This window comes from Nannospalax galili, unplaced genomic scaffold, assembly GCF_000622305.1.
Source record: "Nannospalax galili isolate Female #2095 unplaced genomic scaffold, S.galili_v1.0 scaffold390, whole genome shotgun sequence".
In the NCBI taxonomy this organism is placed as follows: domain Eukaryota; kingdom Metazoa; phylum Chordata; class Mammalia; order Rodentia; family Spalacidae; genus Nannospalax; species Nannospalax galili.
Genome location: NW_008330777.1, coordinates 6,369,085 through 6,378,226, shown reverse-complemented (window position 1 = coordinate 6,378,226; position 9,142 = coordinate 6,369,085). Strand labels below are relative to the sequence as shown.

Sequence of the window (9,142 nt, the reverse complement as noted above, 5' to 3'; positions counted from 1 at the left end):
GAAGACATCAGAAGATGGAAGGACCTCCCATGCTCATGGATTGGAAGAATTAATATTATGAAAATGACCATCCCACCAAAAGCCATTTATAGATTCAATGCAATGCCAATCAAAATCCCCATGACATTTTTCACAGAATTGGAAAAAAGCATCCTAAGATTCATTTGGAAGCACAAAAGACCTCGGATAGCCAAAGCAACCCTGAGCACTAAGAGCAATGCTGAGGGGATTAATACACCAGATATTAAACTGTATTACAGAGCTATAGTCATAAAAAGAACATGGTAGTGGCACAAAAATAGACCCATAGATCAATGGAAAAAAATTGGAGACTGAAATATGATAGCATTTGATTTCAGCCATGTGATATTTGACAAACAGGCCAAGAACATTCACTGTAGGAAAGACAGCATGTTCAGCAAATGGTGCTGGCAAAACTGGATCTCCACCTGTAGAAGAATGAAACTAAACCCCTATCTTTCACCTTGCACAAAAGTCAACACCAAATGAATCAAAGACCTCAATGCGAAGCCTAAAACTCATTGGCATATTTCTTTAAGACTTCAAGGGATTACACTTCCCAGACGTTAGGCTTAAATCTATATAAAAAGTTATTTAGACAATTATTTCTCATTTATGATTTTTGTTACTAACCAGAAAGTGCTGCTCAGATGTAAGACTTCAAATCTTGGTCTCTAATACTGTAGTGCCCCCCTGTAGCTAAAGGGGACAACCAGCTATTGTTCTAAAATGATGGATAAATTTGTTTTCTCCCCCTATCTCGAATCTTTTGAGAGGGAACTGACACTGATTCTAACCATTCCAACAGCTATCAAAATACCTGAAAGCAAATCCTGAATCCATCACTCTAGAGTTCAGCCTTGGAAGATAAAAGAAAAATGAAGAGGAACCCAATAGAGGGATGCTTTCAGAAACCCTTGTCAAGAAATTCCAGTGGACTCTCATATGAACATTTGAAAATTGCCCTGTTCTGACTTTTTTCTAGTTCCTGGTCCAGAACTTGTAATGCTAATTACTCTTGCCTTTACTTCTCCTTCACATCTCCCACTCATGATTCAAAGATTTTCTCTTCCTCCTTGTGGTAAGTGTTATACAATTTTGGAGTCTTTTAGATATACCCACTGAATTGGAGTACCAATTGGGTACTCCAATTTCCTCACCCTGCATCCCTGTTCAGCATGGAAGAAGCCAGAGTGGTCTGTGCCTTGATTCCCTATTGACAATTTGGGAAATCTCTTTAGAGGATAGTGTGATAAGAATAGGAGGTAGGAATTGGCTAGGCAGTTTAGGTCAAAAGATCCCAAAGAAAAGTAGTCAGTGTCTTGGCTAAAACTCACAATGTCCTTGGGCCTCTTAGCAACCTACTCTGTTCCAAAGGGCAAAAAATGTTGAAAATATTTGGGAGCTTTTATCTAATCCTTAAAAGATTTTAGGGTTACCTCTTCAGAAAGGGGAATGTTAGAGTAACCAAAAACCCCATAAAAAATTGAAGAAGAAGAAAGAGTACATGAAATTACCAGGAAAAAAGGGATGGGGAGATATGGGAGGAGTTGGAGGGGAGGGAGTGGGCATAGATTTGATCAAAACACCTTATATGCATACATGAAATTCTCAATAAATATTTAAAAAATATTTAAAACTCAAAAACCAAAAAAAGTTACTTTTTCATGCCTATTGCTGATTTCACTATCAATTTTGCTGACCTTTTCTTCTATGTTTGTGACTTTTCTCTCTAGATCACAAATTACATTCATCTTGTTGTTTGTATCCTCTCTGAGTTCATTGATCATTTCTCATAGTGAACTTAGACAATATTCATCCAGCATTTACCTATTTCAGTCTCATCAAATTTGGTAGTTGAAGAATAAATAATGATCACTACTAAATAAAAGAAGAACATGTAAGTGTATAAAAATGTTGTGAAGGGCATCTTAACTCCCCTGCAGCCTGAGCACCTACACTCTCCCTTTCCCTCTACCCAGTGGCCCCTGTAGCCTTGGTCCCAGGCCAGCTCTCACTATGCAGCCTCAGATCTTGACTCCCCTCTTCATCCAGACCTGTGCACTGTGTCCTGATCCCTGGCACCCAGAGTGGGTCGATTCTCCAGCTTCATTTGTTAGCCCCTCCACATGCTGTCTCCATTCCCTGTCTTGCCCTTGACCTTTTTCTCCCACAGATCTGCCTTCTAGTCAGACCTGCGCACTACCCTGAGAGAACCTAGTGCACACCAACTAATTTTTCATATCTGAGCAAAAATCAACCAAGTTACATCAACAAATAATATTAAAAACCAAGAGAATATGTCCCCAACAATACCCACTCATCATACCGAAGTGTATTACCATGAGAATCGCCCTGTAGAACCTTATGATACAGAATTAAAAAAAATCATAAACAATCAAAGAATGTAAAGAAAACACAAAGAAACAACTCAGAGAACTTGAGGATTTGCATAAACTTGTAACGGGAGCTCAATGAATGAAATAACTGAATGAAAAAACAAAAACAATTCAGTACTTAAAAAGTGAATTCACAAAAGAGATAGAAATATTGAAGAAAATTCAAGCTGAAATTAAGATTGAATGGAAAACTTCAATAAGTCAATTTGAAACAACAGAAGAAAGCCTCACAAGCAAAATGAATGAAACAGAAAATAGAATATCAAGACAGGACAAGAAAGTTGAAGAACTGGAGTCTTTAAACAAAGATTAAAAACTTTCAAAAAACACAGGAATGGAATACACAGGAAATGTGGGATACAATGAAAAGACAAAATGTATACATCATAGACATACAGGAAGGAGAAGAACCTTGGGTCAATGGTATTGACCAGATCTTCAACAGGATTATAGAAAAAACTTCCCTAAATTAAGGAAAGATATGTCTATATAGATTCTAGAATCACATACAGCACTAATTAGATAGGACTAGAACAGAAATTACCCACAGTATATCATAGTAAAAACAGTAAACATAAAGAACAAAGAGAAAATACTAAAACTTGCCAGAGAAAAACAAGTTATGTATAAAGGAAAATCCTTTATATACAAAGTTGACCTTTCAATATTGTTGCCAGAGTTCTTTTGGGGTCTCTTGCATGATCAGATAAACCATATAACACACTTTTATATGAATTTATTATGATTTATGCCTTTGGGTGGGGAGGGGGTAAATGGGACTTACAAAGAAATGCACACCCGGCACCCAGCTCTGTGTGGCTCAGCCTGCCATTTTAGATCACTTCTGAACCTGCTCATAGTCTCCATTAACTTTCGCCCATGCATCTTGGGCCTGCAGTCTCGCCCCAGATTGGTAAATGCCCCCTCTCGCATCCATGCAGGTGAAACGCTGGGGCCATTTTTTTCTTCATACCTGCTGGGTGGCTTCTGTTCCAAGATCGTGCAGAAAACACCTCCCCAGTCAATTCTCTGCAGCAGGCCCCACCCCTTGGCAGAAACAGGCAGTTTGAGAGACAAATGCAAACTATGAGAGCCAGATGAGCCTGTACCAAAGAATTTCCAGTTCTAAATGACCATGGATGCCAACCCAGAATACTTCACCCAGAAAAACTATCTATCATAGTTGAAGGAAAATGAAAATTTTCCATGACACAAATAGACTGAAAGAACTAATGTCCACTAAACCAGCCCTAGAGAGAATATGTGAAGCAATACAAAGAATCTGAGGTAGGAATGACTATAACCAAGAGGTTACATAAAGAAAACAAAGGAAAGTATAATTATGGAAACACAAAATAAGACCAAGAACACAAAGTAAGATTACAGTAACCAATACACATTTTTCAATAATAGCTCTAAATACCAATGTCCTCAACTCCACAGTCAAAAGAAAGGCTAGTGGAATGGATTAAGAAACAAAATCCGTATGTCTGTTGTCTGCAAGAAACTTATCTCACCCTCAAGGATAGGCACCACCTTAGGGCAAAATGATGGAAAAAATATTTCAAGGAAATGGCACTAAGAAGTAAGCAGGAGTTGCAATTCTAATATCTGACAAAATAGACTTCAAACTAAAATGAATCAAAAGAGGTAAAAAGGGCCACTTCATTCTGATCTAAGGAAAAAGTGACCAAAAAGTTATTACAATCATGAATATACATGCACCAAACTCTGATGCACCCAATTTCATAAAAACAGTACTACAGGACTATAAAACACAGATCAACCCCAACTTAGTAATAGTAAATTACTTCAATACTCCACTATCACCAATAGAAAGGTCAACTGAACAAAGAATAAACAGAGAGACATCTGAATTAAATGACATCTTACAGAATATTCCACCCAAGCACCCAAAACTACACTTTCTACTCAGTAGCCCTTGCAAGTTCCTCTAAAATTGAGCACATATTTGGCACAAAACAAATCTCAACAAATACAAAATATTGAAATAATTCCATGTATTCTATTAGATCACAATGCAACAAAGCTTATAATCAACACCAAAAGAAGATTTGGTAACTATACAAACTCATGGAACTTAAACAACATATTCCTGAATAATGAATGAATCAAAGAAGAAATTAAGAAAGAAATACAGGTATTCCTGGTACTAAATAAAAATGATAATACAATACAACAAAACCTCTGGGACACTTTAAAAGCAGTCCTAATTGGGATATTTATAGTTCTATATGCCTACATTTAAAAATCAAAGCACATGTAAATGCACATATAAAAGTACATAAGAATGACTTAACAGTACAACTGAAAGCTCTGGAAAGGCAAGAAAAAAACAAAACTTAAAACTAATAGAATAAATAACAAAAATCAAAGTGGAAATTAATTAAATAGAAACAAAGAACAGAATACAAAAAAAAATCAATGACTCTAAGAGCTGGTTCATTAAAAAGTTAAACAAGGTAGACAGACCAAAAGAAAGTGCAATGCCCAATAAAAAAATTAGTGATTAAAGGGGAAACAACACAACAGACAACAAAAAATCTAGAAAACCTATACTCTATTAAATTTGAAAATCTATGGCTGGAGAAGTGGCTCAGTGGTTAAGAGTACTGGCTGCTCTTGCAGAGGAACTGGGTTTGGTTCCCAGCACACACATGGCAATTTACAATCATCTGTAACTGCTGTTCCAGGAGAATCTGACACCCTCTTCTAACCTATGCAGGCATTGAATGACTTGGGTACACTTACATAGATGCAAGCAATACACTCTTACACATAAAATAAAAATAAATAAAAAATTTATAATCTATTAGAAATGGATGAATTTCTAAGTTCATGGAAACCATGAAGGTTAAATCAAGAAGAGATCAACAGCTCAAACAGACCCATAACAAATAAGGAAATTGAAACAGCATACATGTGGGGAAATGGGTAAAAACCCCAACTGTACCTAAGGATCTTTTGGCAACCAATGCTCGGAGGGGGAGAGTCAGTCTCTTTGAAGAATGTGACTCTTGTAGGTTAACTGACCTCTAGTGGATGGATCCACAGTGAAGGACATTTGAGATTACAAATTAGACACTATAGGCCTTAATATATAGAAAGTGCATTAAATTTGGAAAGGTTCAGTAAGACAGGTGCAAATGGGAGAAGGACTCTAAATATCATCAAATTATACTGTATGAAAATTGTGAAATTCAATAAAAAATTTTTTGGTCTTTTTGAGACAGGGTCTCCCTGTAGCCCTAGCTGGCCTGGAACTCACTATGTAGACCAGGCTGGCCTTGAACTCACAGAGATCTGCCTGCCTCTGCCTCCCAAGTGCTGGGATTAAAGTTGTGCACCACTGACGCAGGCTAATAAACTATTTTTTAAGAATTTAAGGAGAAAAAAAAACATGACATGGAAATAAAGAAACAATATTTCTCTAAAAGTAACAGTAGAAATCTGGGGCAAAAATGAAAATAAAGAGAGGATAAAAGGAAAAGAAAAGCATGGTTGAATAGTAAAAAGAAACTGCCTTGAAAAGTTAGATAAATATATTAAATGAAATAAAAATAGAAACATAGAAAGGGTTAACAAGATGATTTAGTGGCTTCAGGTATTCTCAGACAAGTCTGATGATCTGAATTTGATCCCTGGGACCCACAAGGTGGAAGGAGAAACCTGACTCCCACAAATTGTCTTCTGACCACCACATGTATGCTGTGAAACATGCAGCCTTTCAAAATGAATCAATAAATGATAAAATATGTAGAAATATTAAAAATCTAGTAAGTAAAAATGATAATAAAATATAATGAAAAATAAAAATCTGGAAGCAAAAGAATCAAGAAAATAAAACAGAGAAAAGAGGATGATTTGTTGGAGTATCTTCTTTCTCTGTTCTCTAAACTCACAGGCTGCAAATTATACGCATGGGACAGAAGGTGGGGTGTCAGCTGAACTTCTGGACTCTTCTTACATTTCCTGTGGTTTATCTGTATTACATCTGGTGTAATATCTGTATTGTAGAATTGACTGATGTCTGCCCAAGGTATCTTCACTTTAGTATCTGCCCTTCTTTCCATATTCTGAGCCTCTACTGATCAGACTATACTTACTTTGAGTATGTGATCTGGGAAGATTCCCTTACCCTGTGAAGAATTCTAAGATACACAACCCTTGAGGTGGCCAATATTCTGGTTTTGAAGTGTCTCTCAAATTTGTTGGGAGTATGGGAAGAAGGAACCAGAGCAATGAAATCTGTTCAAATGGAAGACACATCTTCTTATGTGGCCCTGCTGGAAGGGGACCGTGTTAGGTTTAATATTTCAACAGACCGATATGACAAATTAGAACGAGCAACCAACATAGTTCTATCAAATACATTTCACTTCACTAATGAAGCCAGAGAAATGGGTGTGATTGCTGCCATGAGAGATGGTTTTGGTTTCACCAAGTGTGTGGATCGAGGTGCTCGAATGTTCTTCCACTTCAGTGAAATTCTAGATGGAAACCAGCTCCACATTGCAGATGTGGTTCCTGATATGCTCTCTGCCAAAAGAAATCATCCTATTAGGATTAAAAAAACTTCCCACGGGCACAGTTTCATTCCATTCCCATTCAGATCATCATTTTCTGGGCACTCTAGGAAAAGAAGCCACTTTCTCCAATCCTAAAACTACTAGCCCAAATAAAAACAAGGAGGCCAAGGCTTATGATGACTGTGGGGTGAAGCTGACTATTGATTTTCAAGCCAAGGATGTAGAAGGATCTACTTCTCCTCAAATAGGAGATAAGGTTGAATTTAGTATTAGTGACAAACAGAGGCCTGGACAGAAGGTTGCAACTTGTGTGCTACTTTTAGGTCATAATTCTAACTCCAAAAGGCTCTTGGCTTATGTGGCAACTCTGAAAGATAATTTTGAATTTATTGAAAGAGCCAATCATGATAAAGAAAGCTTTTTCCATTATGGTGAGTTCTCTGGTGATGTTGATAGCCTAGAACTGGGGGACATGGTTGAATATAGCTTGTCCAAAGGCAAAGGCAATAAAGTCAGTGCTGAGAAAGTCAACAAAACTCACTCAGTGAACAGCATTACTGAGGAAGCTGATTCCACCATCTACTCTGGTAAGGTCATTCACCCTCTGAGGGGTGTTGATCCAATGCAGATTGAGTACCAAGGAATGATTGAGATTGTGGAGGAGGAGGTTATGAAAGGTGAGGTGTATCCATTTGGCATAGTTGGAATAGCTAACAAAGGGGATTGCCTACAGAAAGGGGAGACTGTCTGTTGGGGACCCCTGCTGTGAAGTCGTAGTCTCTCCATGTTCGGATGGCCCATGGGCTCGGTTTCATATGCAGATGACTCCTTTTCAGCAGGATACCTTCCTGGCATCTTGCATCTTCCTGACTCTCCTTTGAAGTAGCCGCCATAGAAAACATGGCCTCCGGCTCTGGAAATGCCATGCTTTCCTGTGTGATTTTTCCTGGCAGTCTAGCAGCGAGGCAGGAGTTTACTTCCATATGTAAATAGGGCATCTCACAAAGTACCTATCAGCAAAAGCTTTTACCACTACCCCCACGGTATAAAATGTCCTGGTTTCCCCTCAATAATTGGAGCTGGAGCTAGGAACTAGAGCTGGGTCACTGAGACTTGGAGCCGAGCAGAATCACTTAATAAAGAGCTGTAACACGGAAAGCTGAATCCTGTGTCTCCCTGCCTGCATTCCAGTCTCCCCGGGGGGCGGTATTCCCCCGTCATCGACTCACGGAGACCTAGCTTTAGCCACCTCGTACCTCTCCTCGTGACCCCGCAGCTGACGGGTCCTGAACTCAGAGAGAGAGTACACGGGTGAAATTAGGGTGGAACTCGGCCGGGCAAAGCCTGGGGCAGCAGAGACTTTCAGCACTCAAGCGGCAGACAGCGACCCGGTGCGCGACCAGACCCGCCGATCCTCCAGGTGTGCGCGGCGGAGAAGCCCGCGGGACTCGCTGCGCCTCTCCGGGTGCGCGCAGGGTCCCCGAGAGCCCAGTGCACTTCCCATAACTGTCATGTTCTAGTTACGTGCCCTGGGATGAAATGCACAAACTATGGCCTACAACATCACATGCCTTTGTAGGGCCACTGTGGAGTGTGTGAAAGATCAGTTTGGCTTTATTAACTATGAATTAGGAGACAGCAAGAAGCTCTTTTTCCATGTGAAAGAAGTTCAAGATGGCATTGGGCTACAGGCAGGAGATGAGGTGGAGTTCTCCGGGATCCCAATCAGTACACTGAGAAATGCAGTGCTTGTAATGTTTGGAGAGTCTGTTAGGGTCCCAAAGCTATTGCAGCTCCTCTATCTGATCAGTTGGTCAATTGTTTGAAGAATATCACCCTAGATGATGCCAGTGCTCCTCGCCTAATGGTTCTTCATCAGCCAAGGGGACAAGGCAACTCATTGGGATTTGGTGCAGAAAGACAGATCCATCAAGCTGTTGTCACTGACTAACCATCCACCAAGCACATCATTAATCTACTATGCTCAATTGGGGGGATTCTGGTGAATGGTTCTGAATATCTTCCTCTTCATCCCTCCCAAAATCTGGAATACTTATTCTATTGAGCTATTACACCAGTTTTAACACCTTCCTCATGTTATGCTTAAAAAAATAAGTAAATTTAAGAAACCATTTTAAAATTATGCACAGTTGCAGCCTGGAAAACTTAAGG

At 39.2% G+C, this 9,142-nt stretch overlaps 1 pseudogene across 1 annotated transcript; it reads left to right on the top strand.

Moving 5' to 3' along the window:
• The first annotated feature begins 6,814 nt into the window (after positions 1-6,814).
• LOC103749597 lies at positions 6,815-8,921 on the top strand (annotated as a pseudogene). Its single transcript, XR_001872888.2, has 2 exons — positions 6,815-7,715; positions 8,458-8,921. The product of XR_001872888.2 is annotated as a cold shock domain-containing protein E1-like (transcript).
• The last annotated feature ends 221 nt before the right edge of the window (positions 8,922-9,142 follow it).